This window comes from Podarcis erhardii (genome assembly GCF_964252035.2).
Source record: "Podarcis erhardii genome assembly, chromosome: 15".
NCBI lineage: Eukaryota > Metazoa > Chordata > Lepidosauria > Squamata > Lacertidae > Podarcis > Podarcis erhardii.
In genome coordinates, this window is record NC_138505.1 from 7,193,893 (window position 1) to 7,211,423 (window position 17,531).

Sequence of the window (17,531 nt, forward strand, 5' to 3'; positions counted from 1 at the left end):
GATCCAGTTGTTGAGCCCAGTCGTTGGCATCGACTCAAAGGTGTACTGACAGGGGGGTGTACATGGACCGTTGAGGGAGGGAGGGGACACTTGCCTAGCTAGCCAGATCAGCCAAATCAACCCTGTTGATCAATGGGGCAATGGATGTTGCAGCCAGATTGCCCTCACCACCAAACATATAAAATCTTAACTACCTAATACTTATTGCAGTGGTGTTTGCTGCTGCTGAAATAACTAACTAACTATGGCATTATGTTCCCTACATTTCTGATTTATATTATTACATGTGAAGACCCTTTTTATAATATATATGGGGGCTGTTCTTTTTAGATGTAGGGCTGTAGCCAGCTAAGTTCTACTCAGTGTAGACCTATTGAAAATAATGTATCTAAGATAGACATGGGCCTCCCCCCATGCCTAGGAGTGAAACCTAGGAATGAGTAAAAGAAATGAAAAATGAACAGAATCAAAAATATAATTATGATGCAGATAGATAGCGTTTATTGTAGTGGAAAGAGGAGATCATGAAAGCATTTCTTAGGTGAGCGGCTTCAAATACGTCAACAATCCTTTCAGCCACAAAAGAGTTAAATGACAAAGTGACAGATGAATTTATAACTGACACAAGGCAAAGGTACACAGGGGAAGGAAGAGATTCTCAGGGAACTGGAAGCATCAGAACTCTTGCAGGCCTGAAGGATATTCAGAGTGCCATCAATGAGTGATAGGAAGGAAACAGAAAGGATGCGCTAAAGAGAGACAGAAGGAAAGCTCAAAGAAGCATTGATCAGGGATGTGTAGGCGAGAGTGTCAGAGATGCTGAGCAACCTTTTGATCCAATCCATTCTGGTTTGTCTGGATGGTGGAGGCTCAGCATTCCTGACACCATACACAAGGGCCATCAAGTCCAACCCTCTGCAATGCAGGAATCTCAACTACAGCATCCATGACAAATGGCCATTAGACGTTGATCCATGGTGTGCATTTCAGGTACCATTCCCCACACCCCGTTCCTGTGGGGGATCACAATCCCATTCAAAAGAGAGACAAGATCAACTTTGTCTCAGTATAGGAACTGTCACTGGATGAGAAGGGAGATTCTAAGCAAAAGAATTTGGTTGCATCAGCGAAGGCAGCTGCATTGCTGATGAAGGAGCAAGCAGGGCTGGGGCTGGGGAGAGTCATGCTTGTTCTCAGTTCCTAAATTCCATCAATAGCATAGTTACAAACGGCTGAAGTGTTCTGTATACTGACTGCGCTAGTGCTTGATTAGGTATGATTATGATAGTGGGTGTCATTTCAGCTGTAGTCTTCGTAGAACAACTGATGTGAATCTGGAAAAAATAACATGAAAGTGTTTAAGATGGCGTACACTAATGTCTACTCGGATTCTGTTTTACTTACAAATTTTGCATCAATAAATACTATGAGCAATCTTTTCTGAAAGTGGTGTCCAATTACATCACAGTAAATAGTAAAATAGAAAAAATTAGCAAGCAGATAGATTTTTAGCAAGGAGATATACAGGCAAAAACAAAAACAAAAACACCTCATACTCCCAACTTTTCCTCCCTTTTTGTGGGGAGAATGAGGTCTTCGTTCCTCACACTCCTGTATAGCAACAACATGAGGCGAGTCAAAACTACAAATTTGAGGAGGGGAGAATACAAGTTCAAAGATTGACTAGTGACCTTAGGTGGTCTTTGGTTACTTTGTTAAAGGCTTAGTCAGATAAAAAAATCCCTCCTGTACAGTCGTACCTTGGAAGTCGAACAGAATCAAGCTTGCTAAAATTTATCACCTGCCTGATAACAGATGTTGCAAATGTAAAGAAACCGAGGGTACTTTCTTTCACCTTTGGTGGACGTGCCCGAAGATTAAGGCTTTCTGGGAGATGATATATAATGAACTGAAAAAGGTATTTAAATATACCTTCCTTAAGAAACCAGAGGCTTTCTCTTGGGTATAGTCGGCCAATTGGTGTTAAAGACAGATAGAACGTCTTTTACGTATGCGACAACAGCAGCAAGAATACCACTTCCGGGTTGGCGCCATCGCCGAATGGCGGACTCCCTCCGAGCTCCGGAGGGAGCCTGCTCGGCAGGGGCTGGGTCCTACCGCGCCGGCGACGTGGGGACCCTCAAAAACCATGGGCGCTGAAACTCATGGACATGGTGACTCGGCGGGCACCGTTTGCGCCCCCCGACCCGCGAAGGAGCCTTTTTAAAGCCTACGGAGCGGGGGGCGGGGGGTGGTGTGGTGCTATGAGTCCTCCGCTTCCCCTGCCGAGCGAAGCCGCATGCCATTTGACGGAGAGCGCTGACTTCTTCTATTGAAAATTTGGACTAAAAAGAACAACCCGTGAGTAATTGGGAAATCAGATTTAAAAGGGGAAAAAAATTAATTTTGGAACGAGCGGGGGAGGTGCAAAAAGGAAGTCTGTCTCCCCCCGGTTGTAGAGGATTTAAAGCAACGATTTGACAACTAAGATCGAGAGCTGTTTTATATTGATAAAGTTATTAATTTCACGATGGAAAATTATAAGACTGTGCTGGAGGAGAAAAGTGGAACGTGTGAGCTAAAACGCAACCCCCCCGGGAACCGGGAGCGATCCGTGAGGGCGCCTGGTGAGGAGAAATAGAAGCTTTGACAGCTGTCAAAGGAGCTGTCAAAGTTGAAGAATAAAAAGAGAACTTTGTTACGAGGACTTTGCCGGTTACATTTGTTACAATTTGATATAAATTGTTGAAAACAAGGGATAACAAGTTACTTTGACTGTTGGGTGTGATCTGGAAGGAAACTGAGTTACCATAATCCCTCTAGAGGGGCTGTGGGACACTACAAGTATTGCTGGTATGGAATTTGAATAGGACTTTTTATCTCCTGGGAAAACTGCAGAAATGGAACACTATTTTGTCTACAGAGGTCTCTACACTAAAGGAGACAATAGATTTATCTATTGAAGAATGGAAGGGACTTGACGTAAGGTTTTGTTCCTGAATAACAAAGCCTCTGTAGAGGAACTAGAAGCTTTTGGAATTAGAACATTTTTGCAGTGGAGCAGGAAAAGAAACCAGAGGAGAGTGAGGAGACAGAACAACAAGAACAACAACAAGAACAACAAAAATTGGACAAAGTTGGAAGTGGGAACATTTGGGACATCCAGATTTGAAAGGTCTAAAGAAATAAAATTGGAGTTTTTACTCTTAAATATAGAGATCTGGATGGAAAAAATGGACCTTCTTGAGATAGAGTCCTTCCAAGATTGGATGTTCGAAATTAAAGACGACCAAAAAAATGGCAAAGACTATTAAAAAGACGGCAAAATGGAGTTGTGAAGGATTTCGGCCTAGATGTGGGAGCTCCAGGACGACAGCAGACATTGATGGACATTGGGGAACGCAACCGGGAAAGGGGGGAGGGAAATTTGGAATCCAAAGGGTGTAAAATTATACTTTATTTTTTATTTTTTTATTCTATTCTGTTCTGCATATTAAAGAGGGGAACTCGTGGAAGGGAACAGGGGTCGATTTTAGGGGATGGAAAAATATTTTTAACAATGGGTCAATGATAATAAGTCTAAAATTTGGGGTAAGAACTTGCTGAATCTATTTGAAGGAATTGGAATACAAGAGGGGGTGGGGTGGGGAAGTCCTGGAAAGATGTTAATGAAAATAAGGTTTTAAAGTGGATGTTTTATTTTTTATTTTTATTTTTTTGTTATACTTGGAAACTTTCAATAAATATTATTTTTTTTTAAAAAAAAAAAAAAAGAATACTTATCGCAAAGTATTGGAAGACACAAGATTTGCCCACCCTGGAAGAATGGCAGATGCAGGTAATAGACTACATGGAGATGGCAGAAATGACTGGCAGAATCCGAGACCTGGGAGAAGAAGCGGTGGAAGAGGACTGGAAGAAGTTTAAAGACTATCTACAGAAACACTGTAAAGTTTATGAATGCTAAAACGATGTTGGATTTAAAAATAATACGGCATTAGTGATATAGGTTTAAAAGTTATGTAAAAATGTAATTGAAAAAAGGTGAAAGACTAAAGTTACATTATGTCAAAAGTAAATAATATGTTAAAGGTGTTTAAACATAAGGGGGAAGGATTGGAGACATAATAGTAATATTTTAATAATCAGAAATGAGCTTTGAAAGTGGGTAAGGATTTGCTGTATCTGATTGAGTAAAGAGGAACACAAAAAAGGGAGGCGGGAGGAAGTCAGGAAAGAAAGTATTGCAAATATCAATTTAAAAGCTGGAATTTCTATTTTTAATTTTTTCTTTTTGTTTTTTTCTTGATGTTTTTTATCTTCTGTAAAAGCACATATATATTATTTTTTAAAAAAGGAAGTTGAACAGAATCCATTCCGCAAGTCCGTTCGACTTCAGAAACATTCAGAAACCAAAGCGCGGCTTCTGATGGGATGCAGGAAACTCCTGCAGCCAATTGGAAGCCACAGAAGCCCCATTGGATGTTCGGCTTCCAAAAATAGTTCGCAAACACTCACTTCCGTGTTTCTGCCGTTCGGGAACCAAAATGTTTGAGAACTATGCTGTTCAAAAACCAAGGTACGACTCTAGTACCCTCAGTATGTGAATAGAGTGAATCCTCATTCCTCATAATGCACTTTGTGTCCCTGGATTAGACAATCCACTCAGGCTAAAACAAATCCATTACACTATTCCAGCTATGTAAGTATTTTCATGTTTCCACTGCAATTCATACCAAATCTATGAGGCAAATGTGAAAGCTTGCAACTTTCTAATTACCCTGTTCCTCAAAAATAAAATAAAAAAATGTCTAGTAGCACCTTAGAGACCAACTACGTTTGTTCTGGGTATAAGCTTTTGTGTGCATGCACACTTCTTCAGATACTCTGAAACAGAAGTCACCAGACCTTAACAGTGTCTTCGAAAAATTTTACACATCACTTGGGACGACTGGCGAATTAATATCAGTGTAGTGGAAGAAGCAAAGATCACCAGTGTTGAAGCAATGATTCTTCAACTTCATTGGACTGGTCATGTTATGTGGATGCCTGATGATCGTCTTCCAAAGCAACTACTGTATTCTGATCTTAAAAAGGGAAAAGGAAAGTGTAATGCCGGTGGTCAACAAAAGAAGTTTATAGACTGTCTCAAGGCAAATTTTAAAAAATGTAGTATAAATAATAATAATAATAATAAATTTTATTTATATCCCGCCCTCCCCAGCCGAAGCCGGGCTCAGGGTGGCTAACAATAATCAAATAATTAAACAATCAAATAATCATACATTCTAAAAATATTTCATTATAAAAATTAATTAAAATCAAATTAATGGCAACTGATTAAGCAAGATTCTGTGCAGGTTGCCAGAGGAGGGAGTCAGGCTGCGCCCTGACCAAAGGCCTGGTGGAACAACTCTGTCTTGCAGGCCCTGCGGAAGGATGTCAGGTCCCGCAGGGCCCTAGTCTCTTGTGACAGAGCGTTCCACCAGATTGGAGCCGCAGCCGAGAAGGCCCTGGCTCTAGTTGAGGCCAACCTAACCTCTCTGAGGCCTGGGACCTTGAGGATGTTATTATGTGCAGACCGTAGGTTTCTCTGTGGGGCATACCAGGAGAGGCGGTCCCGTAGGGACGAGGGTCCTAGGCCGTATAGGGCTTTAAAGGTTAAAACCAGCACCTTAAACCTGATCCTGTACTCCACCGGGAGCCAGTGCAGGTGGTATAGTACCGGATGGTATAGTAAACACTGGCAACTGGCCTGCGAGTGCTCCAGTTGGAGAACAGCCTTTACCAAAGGTGTCATGGGCTCTGAAGACACTCAAACTCAGGACTCAAGGAAGAAATGTGCTAAGAGGAAGGCACCCTTGGCAAATCCACACTGTGATTAAATCCTGCCCAGAAACCAATGTCACCACTGTGTAAGGACGTGTGGATCCAGAATTGGCCTCCACAGTCACTTAGGGACTCGTTGTTAAAACCATGTTTATGGAAGGTAATCTTACTCGGTTATGAGTTATTAAAAAAGAAGAATGAAAACAATGTGGTAACGGAAGAAATATCTATAGAAAAAGGTACACGACAGGGATGCCCAATATCCCCCTTGCTTTTTATATCAGTCCTGGAGGTTTTGTTAAATATGATTAGAAGGGACCAGTTGGTTAAAGGAATTCAGGTCGGAGTTAAACATTACAAGCTAAGGGCATTTGCAGATGACCTAGTATTAACTTTGCAACAGCCAGACACTAGTACTAAAAGAGTATTAGAACTAATTGAGACATTTGGTCAAGTAGCAGGATTCAAATTGAACAAACAGAAAACGAAAGTGCTGGAAAAAAACTTAACAATGGAAGAAAGAGAGAGGTTTCAGAGTGAATCAGGTTTGGAAATAACGAAAAAAGTGAAATATCTGGGGGTGAACTTAACATCTAAGAATGTCAACTTATTTAAGGATAATTATGAAAAGTGTTGGACAGAAGTAAAGAAAGATCTGGAAATATGGTCTAGGTTGAGACTTTCCTTGTTAGGCCGAATTGCTGTTATTAAGATGAATGTATTGCCTAGAATGTTATTCTTATTTCAGACGTTACAGATTTTGGACAAGATGGACTGTTTCAAGAAGTGGCAGAAAGACATATCTAAATTTGTCTGGCAGGGCAAAAAGCCCAGAATAAAATTTAAGATTTTAACTGACGCAAAAGATAGAGGGGGTTTTGCCCTGCCGGACTTAAGACTTTATTATGAATCAGCAGCTTTTTGCTGGTTGAAACACTGGTTACTTCTTGAAGACACAGACATTTTGGATTTGGAAGGGTAGGACAATAACTTTGGTTGGCATGCATATTTATGGTATGACAAGGCAAAGGTGTATAAAAGTTTTAAAAACCATATTGTCAGGAAAGCATTATACAATGTTTGGACTCGATACAAAGATTTGTTGGAAAGTAAAACTCCCAGGTGGTTGTCACCAATGGAAGCTAAGGCGGTGAAAAAACTTAATACGGACTCTAAATGGCCAAAATATTGTGAAATTCTAGAACAAGATGGTGAAAAGGTTAAACTTCAGAGTTATGAGAAATTAAAGTCTAAAGTTCGAGATTGGTTGCACTACCATCAGATAAATGAGACATTTAAGCAGGACAGGAAAATAGGATTTCAGAAGGAGAGGTTAAAATTAGAAACAGAATTGTTAGAACCCAATACAAAAAATTTGTCAAGAATGTATAACTTGCTGTTGAAATGGAATACACAGGATGAAATGGTGAAATCAGCTATGATTAAATGGGCACAAGACATCGGTCATGACATTATGTTTGCTGACTGGGAACAGTTATGGACCACCGGTGTTAAATTTACGGCATGTAATGCCTTAAAAGAAAACATAATGAAAATGATCTATAGGTGGTACATGACCCCAGTCAAGCTTGCAAAAATTTATCATTTGCCCAATAACAAATGTTGGAAATGCAATGAGACTGAAGGTACTTTTTATCACCTTTGGTGGACCTGCCCGAGGGTTAAAGCCTTTTGGGAAATGATCTATAATGAAATTAAGAAAGTCCTTAAGTGGACCTTTCCTAAGAAACCTGAGGCTTTTCTCCTGGGCATGGTTGGCCAATTGGTGCCAAAGAAGGATAGGACCTTTTTTATGTATGCTACCACAGCAGCAAGAATTCTTCTGGCAAAGTATTGGAAGATGCAAGAACTACCTACTCTGGAAGAATGGCAGACAAAGGTCATGGACTTTATGGGACTGGCAGAGATGACCGGCAGAATCCGCGACCAGGGGAAAGACACAGTGGAAGAGGACTGGAAGAAATTCAAAATATATCTTAAAAATTGTTGTAAAATTGAGGAATGTTAAGATGTCAAGGGGTAAGAAGTAGAGAATTACAGCTGTAACTAACAAGCTTATGGAAATGTAATGAAAGGGAACTAATAGACAAACTGACTAAAGGGTTGCTAAAGAATTTTAAAATAGGGATGCAGCGAAAGGGAGGTATGGGGAAGTCGGAGAAAAGAAGGTGTATGAAAATAAGATTATGAAATTATACATGTTTAAATGTTTTGTATGTTTTTGTTTTGTGTTTTGTTTGTTTTTATTATGTGTTTGAAAAATGAATAAAAATCATTTAAAAAAAATAAAAAAGAAGAATGAAGATATATAGAGTGGACATTTCTCAGGAAGGTAGTAGGAGATGGGTGATTGACTCAATGGGTATGGTAAACCTATTGACGACTGAATGATGGCAAATAGTCCCACAGGGAAAAGCAAGGGATAGTATGCAGATGACAAAAAATAGCTTTAGCTGTTCCTTGAGTTTTCAAAGATCACTGCAGATGGTGACAGCAGTCACGAAATTAAAAGACGCCTGCTCCTTGGGAGAAAGGCGATGGCAAACCTAGACAACATCTTAAAAAGCAGAGACATCACCATGCCAACAAAGGTCCGTATAGTAAAAGCCATGGTTTTCCCAGTAGTGATGTATGGAAGTGAGAGCTGGACCATAAAGAAGGCTGATCACCGAAGAATTGATGCTTTTGAATTATGGTGCTGAAGGAGACTCTTGAGAGTCCCATGGACTGCAAGAAGATCAAACCTATCCATTCTTAAGGAAATCAGCCCTGAGTGCTCACTGGAAGGACAGATCCTGAAGCTGAGGCTCCAATACTTTGGCCACCTCATGAGAAGAGAAGACTCCCTGAAAAAGACCCTGATGTTGGGAAAGATGGAGGGCACAAGGAGAAGGGGACGAAAGAGGATGAGATGGTTAGACAGTGTTCTCGAAGCTACAAACATGAGTCTGACCAAACTGTGGGAGGCAGTGGAAGACAGAAGTGCCTGGCGTGCTCTGGTCCATGGGGTCACGAAGAGTCGGACACGACTAAATGATTAAACAACAACAAAGTTTTCAAAACACAATCCCTAGCGAATCTCCTCCAGAGTCACAGAATGCCTCTGTGCTCTTTTCGTATGAAAGCTTTCATTTAAAGACAACTTGCCAACAGAAGGAATGGCTGAGCAACCGAAGTCAAGGGAAGCTGGAAGACTCTGGTGAGGAAGACAGAAATGTCTGGAGCATTTATACCGTTTGCTTTTGGCTTCCACACCTTAAGTCAGCATTCCTCTTTCCTAATGGGCACTTGGCACAAATGCCTAGAAATCTCACAAACATTTTTCTTTCAATGATTAACCCCATGGGGGAAGAGTGTGATCTCATTCAAGAGTTTATATTTCATTATAGATTATTATAGTCCCTGGATGGATGCCTTTGTTGGAAGCACATATCCTTAATTACTAATGCCACCTTGTCTCAACCCTTATATTATCTGATTATACAAATGAATGCAAATATGGGTCACATCCATTGTTTTCAGATTTCAAAATGCCTAATATTTAAAAACAAAATCTCAAGGTTTCTGGGGTTTTATTTTCAAAAACAATAAGTATTCTCATCTGCAATGTTCCTTGTATTTTTCTATTTAAGCCATTTTCATTCCAGGTTAGTATTTTTAATCTGCCATTCTGGTTTAATTTAAGGGAAAATTATATATATATATATATATATATATATATATATATATATATGCAGGTTTTGGTGTCCTCGGGTGTCTTCCCGTGTAAAAGTTGGGGTGTCTAGGCGACGTTTCGACGAGGTCTCACTCGTCATCTTCAGGCTGGTGCTTTCGGCTTCTAAAGATGCCTGAAGACCAGCCTGAAGATGACGAGTGAGACCTCGTCGAAACGTCGCCTAGACACCCCAACTTTTACACGGGAAGACACCCGAGGACACCAAAACCTGCATTCCTGTACCCGTGAAAATCTACGAAAGCATATATATATATATATATATATTATTCCTGCTTTAATTATGTGTTTGTTACTCTTCCTCTTCTTCCTGTTTATCAGTGCTATCCTCAGGTAATTCCTCTATCCCCCTTTCTGCTCCTGTCACGAGCATGCCTTCTCCTAATTCTTATATTAAATTTTTCATCTGAAATTTCTGTGCTTCAGATATATCCCTGCATCGTTTTTGTAGTGGTTATAGGGGTTGCTCGTGCGTAAATTGCCGCCACTCCTGGCTAGGTAGCCTGGTTAAACCCTTTCTGTCTGGACAGCCCTTCACTTCGTGGCTGTTTCAGTTGCTAGCAGAATCCGTCAGTGGGCATTTCTTGAACCTCTTCCAGCAAAGATGTTCTTTGATGCCAAGTCTCCGCCTACTCTCCCTGCGCAGGGTGGGTGTGGGCAGCAGAGAACCCGTGCTCTCCCCACTGGTCTCCAGCGAAGAGTCCTGGAGCCCCCTCGCCGATTCCCCCATCTGCCCCCCTTTATCCCTGGTGTTACGCTGATTTCCTTCCCCAGCCGATGAGCTGTCTCTCTCCCTGCTGGACCCTTCTCCAGCATCGCTTTGGAGCCTTGCCTCTGCCTCTAGCTCCGATGGCAGTTCCCTGACAGTTGTTTCTTGTTTTTATATGTAAAAGAGACTCCTTTCAGGAACTCCGATGTATATGGAATTTGTTTATTTCTCAGAGCATCTGTCCAAAAATTGGAATTAGCTTGGGTTTTTTAGAAGTTGGACAGGAATTTCTTTTAGAATCATTTTATTTTTCTCCCCTATCTGTAATCTATTCTGATACTCTGTTTGTATTATTTGGTCTCTGATTTGGCGTAAATTAAAAATTACCAGACAGTCTTCTGGTAACTTTTTTTTCACCTTTGCAAAGCTTGATTTAATTCAGAAGATTTAATCAATCGAGTTTTCCATCAGTTCTTCCTTTACCTCTATCTAATTAAGCAACTCCTTAATCAATTTGGACCTTATATCTTCCTCTGGTTCTTCTGAAATTCATCTAAGACAGAGAATCATTTCCTTCTGACACATTCCCAAAACCGCAATGGCATCCCAGGCTGATACCTGGGAGACACTAGCCTCCGCCACCTCCTCTTTAATTTTTCCTGGCTTTTTCTCAATTCGAACCCTTCTGCTTGAACCCTCTTTGTTTTTCTTCCTCTAATCCCTGTGTCTTGGTTTTTAGCTCCTGTACTGATAGTCCCCGTGGCATAGTGTTCCCATCCACATTGTCATTGCTGACATAGCTCAGATTCCTTTTGTGGGTTGACTCTTTTTCCTCCTCCGCTTCCACTTTCCCTCACAAATGTCCCCCTAATTATCTCTAAACCATCCTGGGGTTTTGTTTTTTGCCTGTATACGTTCACGATGCCCTGGTCCCCCAAAAAAGTTCTTCCCAGGATCCAGCCAGAATGCTCTAAAATGCTGCCCTTACTTACAATATCATCATCCTTATTTACCATATTTCTTTCTCCCTCTCCTCAGCTGTGTGTGGTGTCTCAGCTGCTGAGCAAAGCAGGGAGTGACAGCAAACGTCAGAACCTCTTCACAGTCATGTTGCAAATCTTTGAAATACGTGTTTAAGGACCCTCTGATGTTGTACTGTAAGGTCTGATGGCGCTGAGAGAGGCTGGCTAAATGTGAAATGATTGTCACATAGAGAACTGGCATTTTTCCCTTTCTCTGGGGTGCACTGGAACTTTCTCTAGCCATGTTCTAGGTCTGCGGGAGAGGTAGAGAGGTGGAAAGAGCATGCCTTCTTTTCACTTTATTTCTATTCAAATATTGTATGCAATGGACCAAAGAACAGTGCACTCCTATCTGGGATGGCCATCCTCTTTCACCAAGCATGCAGCTGCGTGTGTGTGTGTGTGTGTGTGTGTGTGTGTGTGTGTATTTTCACCCCCTCCCATTGCGATAATCTCCTGATACAATGTTTTCAGAAAGGAGGGGGAGGAAACTGCTCTTCACTTCTTCCTCTCCTGCCTCACTCTGTGTTATCTATGTAACAATCTATGATTGTTATCTATGTAGAGATTAGATGGCTGAGTGAGAGCTGTAACACTCATTCAAGCCAGTAGCACTTCAGTTTTAGCTTGCAGTAGCTATTAGAAATGAAAGAGGTTATGCTTCACAGCTTTCTTCCATCTTCTTTATACTCTGTTGAGTTTGGTGCTCACAACTCACACTTGTGGGTCCAGTTCACTTAGACATGCTTTCCAGGAGTCTAAGTAAACTTTCCTTTACACTTGTTTGCCTTGACTAGCATTTTCTATTTGCAGACCATTCACACAGTTTGGAGTTAGCCATGGTCATTGATTTCAATAGGTCTCCTCTGATTCTGAGTCTACTTCTTCTTCTCAGTCTGTCTCAGGAGATAATGGAAGAGTGCGTCTTTGGGGGGGGGGTGAAGTCTAACCATTGTAGAGTTACAGTGCCTTCTGTGACTGTAGAAACCAATATGGGAGATACATGTTTTGTGGCAGCTGGGGCAGATGAAGGCGTCTGGTTGTGCTGATGCTTGTGTACCATGGTGTTTTTTTCTTTCTGCGCTTCTCCAGCTGGTCATTCCTCCTCCAAGTACACACTGAGTCAAGCAGACATTGGCAGATCAGCGGTTTATAAGTTAGATATAACTCACTGGATGCATTTTTTAAAATGGCTGCAAATTCAGTTCCCATTGTCCTCATAAAGGAGAATGGAAGCTAAGGGGCTTCCGTTGTGTTATGGGTTCAGGAAACATAGACAATGAACACAAACCACCACCTTAAACAACAACAACAAATTAATGAAAGACACATCAATGTTGATCTGACTGGAGTAGAATTAGCTTCAGCCAAGGACTATAATATCTGAAATGAGAGGTTGCAAGAGGTTATAATATAGTTACCCTATGATAATATGAGGAGACCCTATAATATGCTTGCAGCCTTAGAAAATAACATAGGCCAATGTAGCTTTGATATGTGCAGCAAAGGTAATACTCAGCTGTGATTCAGACGTGACTTCCTTTTTCTAAGAAACTTTATAAAAGCACATGGCACAGGACACCGATCTCATCAGACTCAAGCACCTTCTGTCTGTCTTCTGCTACTGCTCTTGGTATCTCTTCTGCTACTGCTACTTTTCATTCATTCTAATTCTGTATGTGTGGGTGAAATAATGAAATCACTAACCATGATGGCTATTCTCTGCTCCCGTGGTTGGAAGCTGAATGCTTATGAATGCCAATCGCTGGAATCCTCAGGAGGGGAGAGTTGCTCTCATGCTCTGGTTCTGCTTTTGGGTTTTCCTGAAGATGCATCTAGCTAGTTGGTGATTGTGAGAATAGGATGTTCGGCCATTTGCTGACCCAGCAGGTTTTTCTTATGTTCCTAAATATCAGATTTTGGGTCAAGTGGTGTGAGCCACATCCTAGTATGGGGTGGAGGAATCTGCTCATATTTGTTTCCTCTCAGATTCCCCCCCCCCCTCTCTCTCTCTCCCTGACCTTCCCAGTAACTTTAGTTCCTCACAGTTTCATACAACTGGCCTGACCTAGCAGGCCCCTTTTATGTCCATCCGTAAAAATTAGGTAAAATTGCCTTTATTTGCAAACTGAAACACATTTCTTTCTCCATCCCGTGCTGAGAGTAGTTCTGGTTCTGCATACCCTCCAAAATTTCTTCTATGAAAATAGGGACATCCAGTGCTTTCTTTCATGAAAAATAGGTGCCAGTACCCACCATGAAGTTGTTTAAGTAAGTGTCACAATTTTTAATGAGAGAGAGAGAGAGAGAGGTGCCACTGCTACGTACCCTTGGGTATCCTCGGGGGGGGGGGCACTGGGGACATCTATTACCATAATAGTAATAATTTTACTATCTAAATCCTACTTGTCTGACTGGGTTGCCCCAGCCCCTCTAGAAGGATACAAATATATACAAAAACATAATAAAACATTAAACATTTTAAGAAAACGTCCCCATACAGGGATGCCGTCAGATGCCTTTGTCTTGGGGGGGGGGAATATAACTCCATACCCTCCAACATTTCTCAGATGAAAATAGGGACATCCTAAGGAAAAGCAGGACATCAGAAACAAGGATGGTTTCTGTACATCCGGGACTGTCTCTGGAAAATAGGGACACCTGCATGGTCTGCACATGTTTGCAAGCTAGTTGCCCCAAAACAGGAAGAGGAAAAGGTATGGTTGACTCGAATCCACAAAGGTGGGTACCAGCTCTTGGTCCATCTTGGTCAGCACTGTGAAAAGGCATGGACAGTAACTCTCCAGGTTTTCAGGCAGGAGACTCTCCCAGCCCTACCAGGACATGCCAGGGATTGAACTTGTGACCTCCTTTGTGCAAGGAAGCTGCTCTACTACTGAGTTATGGCCTGTCCCTCTTTATTATCTGATTATTTGCTGTGGTCACCTTTTTTTTTCTGCACTCCACATAACTTAGGTATTGCATCATTCTATGCCATTTGTAAAGTGTCTTTTGTAAGAGATACCTAATGAGAGTCCGGAGAAGAGGTACCCAATGCATTGTCCACTAAACATCGTGGACTTCAACTCAGATCATTCTGAAACTTTGGCAACATTAGCTGGGGCTGGTGGAAGTTGCATGCCAACAACATCTAGAGGACACCATGTGGGTCACTCCTAATATAGAGCATCTCATCCACAAAGGCAGGTACCAGCTCTTCCACAAAGCACTAGCCTCTGTAATTTCCCTTTTACCATGGCCTCTCCCCTCTGCTTCAACGTCCCTCATTGTTGCACAAGTCTCCAAGGGTGGGCTTCTGCATCCCCTTCCTCAGCTGATTTCTTCCACTAACACTTGTCATTTCAGACCCAGCTCCATCACTCCAAGATGTCTTGCCAGCCCTGCTGCGTCTCATCCTGTGCCCCATCTTGTGTCAGCTACCCGGTCGGTGGTCTGGGCTCACTGTGTTCACCTGGTGGGGGCTTGTCATCCTACGGGGGCGGAGTGTCATCGAGTAGCCTCGGTATAACATCTGGAGCCAATGTTGGCTGCCTCAATCAGTTACCACCATGTGAAGTAGTCGTCCAGCCGCCTCCCACGTGTGTGGTAATCCCAGGAGCAATCCTTGCCGCCACTTGCGAGCCAGTTAAAGTGGGGGGATACACCGCCTGCGGTGGGGGCTCCGGCGGAAGCTCATACAGCCGTTTGGGTCTGTGCCAACCCCGTGGAATTGCCAAGGTGTGCGGTTCTCCCTGTTAAGATCAAAGTCAATCTCCACAGCAACAGAATAATTTGGAAAAGAAAATGGTACCTGGAAACTCCTAATACGCCTTCATGGCTGCTGCTGATGTCATAGGCCTGGGTGTCATCAGTGCTGAGCCCCCTCAATCCACAACTCTGACAACTGGATCTGTGGTTGCTCAGCATTCCTGATGCTTGTGTCCATCTCTATGCTAGATTGTAGATCTTCTGCTTTGACTTTTCAGCTTTTCCTCCTGCGCTTTTACTTAATTCAAAGTACAAAACAAAAAACTGCAAAGGCATTAAGTAATATCTCCTTCTTTGGTTCTCTGTATGTTCAACTATTCTGAAGGATGCCCAAGTTTTTTGATGCCTCAACTGTCCTGCTAAACTCATGCCAATCGCTTTGTGCTATTATCTTTCAGAGTAAAATATTTTTATTCCCTTTGACATTTGCTCACCAGGCAAGTGTTTTCACATGCTGCTTTTTTCATTCATTAAAGCTTACCTGCCTGCATTTGAAAGAGAGAAAAACCCTGTTGTGTTTGCTTCTCTCTTTTTTTTTTTTTTATAAATTTTTATTGGGTTTTCAAATTTTTTAACAACAAACAACACATATGACTTCCCCCCACCCCCCCACATACATCCCACTTCCCCCATTTAATTCAGCAAGTTCTTATTCCTCTCTCTAAACTTAATCTCATTATTCTCCAACTTAGTTCATCTTATTAAACCCCATATTATTACCCTATCTTCTTATATGCAATAAATCCTTTTTTCCAAGATCAATCAAAATTTATATACCAATCTCCCCTTTTTTATATTAAAGTATAAATCAAATTTACAATATCCAAAAATCATAAAGTTTTTCAAAAATCTGTTTTCCCCCCTCCCTCCCTGCCCGGGTATCTGTCCCTTCCCAGGTAGTTATCCTCCCATAAAATTCCTAGCCAGGATTCCTCACGTCTCCAGCCCTCAAGTCTATTTCAGTCTCTCTCCGGTTTTTCTGTTGATATTCCTTTTTGCTGGTTTCCAGGTCTCGAAGGGTGTCTGTTACAGTTACTTCCTCTTCTCCCAGTTCAAACCTAATTGAGAAAACTTGTTGCCAGGGTTCTACCAAAAGTCCTCCAGGTTGCAGATAATAAAGGCCAGAAAAGAGGAGGAAGTCCCAGTTATATTTCTTTACTCCTTTAATTTTCATAATTCCACAGTTTCCAAGGGCTTCCTCCTTCACTTTTCTCCTCAGTCTCATGTCTTCATACTTTGTAATCCAAAAGGTTTCTTTGTTCTCTGGCAACATAGGTTTCCACACTTTCTCTTCTCCGACTTCCTCCTTCACCCCCTCCAAAGATGTCATATTTGGTTGAGCTACAGAGTCTCTCAAGAACAAGTCTCTAGTTCCATCAGCAAGGTTGTTTGTTTTAAAAATCAAGGTCATGTATTGTTCTTGTAAGATTCCCACGAGAAAAGAGGCTCTCTCAATTTGTGCTAGTAATTTTCCTTCTGCAGCCATTGTAGTGTCACTGGTTTCCCCTAGGGGGATTGCCATTGTTCAAAGTTCTACGCCAGCAATCCTTTACCCTATTGTTTATTACTTTGTTTCAAATCACGTCTGTTTATATGTAACACCTTTAAACCAAAGAGATATATAGTAATACAGTTTTGTCCTTTATTCAGCTGTTTGACAGCTCAGTTGACAGCTGTCAAACTCCGATTCCTTAAGGCTAGATTGGTGCAGGACGCTCCCAGGTCCAAGGGGGGGGGGGTCACAAAAGTTTCCAAAGTTCGTCTCTTCCCTCCAGCACAACTTGACAAAATAAAACTTGTTCTTAAAAGTTATTAAAGTCTCTTACCAGTTTCCGTAGACATAAAATCTTTTTTCCGATCTTAGATTTTCGCTCCGTGCTTCCAATTGTCTGTATGAAAGGGGGGTGCGGACTTCCCTTTAGCACATCCCCCCGTTTGCCCGATTTACAAATAACGATTTTTTTAAAGTCCAAGTTTTCTTCTACTCACGGGGTGTTTGTATCCAATCGAATTTTCAGGTAGAAAGTTGACGCTCTCCGGTGAATGGCTTGCGGCTTCACTCCACTGAGGTAGCGGTTTTACTCTCAGCACCACGCCACCCCCCGTACCTTCTCCGCAGCCTTTAAAAAGGCTCTTCGACTGTCAGGGGGGGCGCTTAAGGTGCCCACCGAGTCACCAGGTCCACAGGTATCCGCACCTGTGGTTTCTAAGGGTCCCCGCGTCGCCGGCGCGGCAAGACCCGTCCTCAGAGGAGCCGATTCCCTCCGGAGCTTGGAGGGAATCCGCCATTACACCGATCGCGTCAACCCGGAAGTCCTGTTGTGTTTGCTTCTCATTGGGTTTTGGGGAGGAGGACCTTTTTTAGGTCCGCACTGAATATCCATCTCATTCAGTAGCTGATGGATGCCCCAGAGAAACTGCTGGGCAAGGTGTATGACCATCAACTATC

At 42.1% G+C, this 17,531-nt stretch overlaps 1 protein-coding gene and 1 long non-coding RNA gene across 2 annotated transcripts in view; one reads left to right on the forward strand and one right to left on the reverse strand.

Annotated features, from left to right (window-relative positions):
- LOC309330044 (uncharacterized protein) overlaps positions 1–16,830 on the reverse strand; it is a 97,432-nt gene extending 80,602 nt beyond the window's left edge. The window contains exon 1 of the mRNA XM_081841447.1: positions 16,826–16,830. The gene's annotated coding sequence lies outside the window, so the exon portion shown is untranslated. The remainder of the gene's footprint in view (positions 1–16,825) is intronic.
- LOC309331056 lies at positions 11,787–15,589 on the forward strand. Its single transcript, XR_014151711.1, has 2 exons — positions 11,787–12,947; positions 14,681–15,589. It is a non-coding gene; the product is annotated as an uncharacterized lncRNA (long non-coding RNA).
- Positions 16,831–17,531: the final 701 nt, after the last annotated feature.